The following is a 1,169-nucleotide window of genomic DNA, read 5'->3' as shown; positions in this document are numbered from 1 at the left end:
CTGATGAAATATGGCGGATCATCTGGAACAAAGGGGCTCGAACGCTGGACAACTGAGCAAACAACAGAGGAGAAGTTATGATACCAACTTTAAACTGATGGTGCTCAACGCAGCAGAGTCATCAAACTACTGCCAAGCCGCCAGGAGATCTGGTGGAGCAGAGCCTCGTTCTTATTGGAGAGCACAGAAAAAACGCCTACAGATGCTAACGCTATGAGAAAAGCTTTCCGTGGTCCTGAGAGCGACGCTTCAGAGAGACTGATAGAAGGGTGAGTGAATACGTCTCTGAGAAACGGAAAGACGGAATGCCCACCGCCAGAGCCTGATTCAGCTGAAGGAGCTGGAAAGTTATTTACATCATTTATGCAGTTTTGACCCCTTGAGGTTTTTATTTGTTGCTTATTGTTTCTTATTTTGAGAAAGAGAATATATTTTTTTATTCAATACTGTAGTAATTTTTTTTCATTTTATATCTTGTGAAGTGTTATTTCAGTTGTGAGTTTTTGAGTTTATAATAATTGTATAATAAAAAGTTGTTTTATGAGTGTCTTTATTGTCTTCAGCATTTTTTTTTCTCACAAAATGATCTTTGAAAAATAGGGGTCGTGTTATAATCGGAGTCGTCTTATATTCGGGCCAATACGGTAATCAACATTAAATCAGTTCACTTTTGATTATTCTGGGAAACAGCGTTAGTGTGAGCACTCTGTACTCTGTCAGTTCTTGATTCTTGAAAACAGCATCAGAGTGAGGGGTCGTTGCATTGTTCGCGCTCTCCTCCGTCTCCTCTGCTAGCTTAAACTGCTACTTTTCTTCAGTTGATTGGACGTGTTTGTGACAGGCTTAAGGTAGAAGCTCAAGTGCAAGAAGGTACACAATTTAAGTAAAATAAAAGAAAAGTCATGTTTTCTGTGTTAATAGTCGGATTTGTGCAAGTTACCTGCTGTGGTGATAAACATGAGGTATGGATTGACATGTTTCCAGATTGAGTTGCTGTTCAGTCCAGAATTTCAAAAGCCCTGTATGATGTTATAAGCTACTTTTTTAATTTGTGGGGATTCATAGAAATTAAATATAAAATAGCGGATTTAATATTCTTTGTGAATAAACTGGTGTATACTGTAAAATGACCATAACACAGTTATCCTACTGTCATGTACTGTAATCCA

This window comes from Salarias fasciatus, chromosome 3 (genome assembly GCF_902148845.1).
Source record: "Salarias fasciatus chromosome 3, fSalaFa1.1, whole genome shotgun sequence".
Lineage (NCBI taxonomy): Eukaryota > Metazoa > Chordata > Actinopteri > Blenniiformes > Blenniidae > Salarias > Salarias fasciatus.
The sequence above is the reverse complement of the archived record's forward strand: the minus strand, read 5'-3'. Positions refer to the sequence as shown.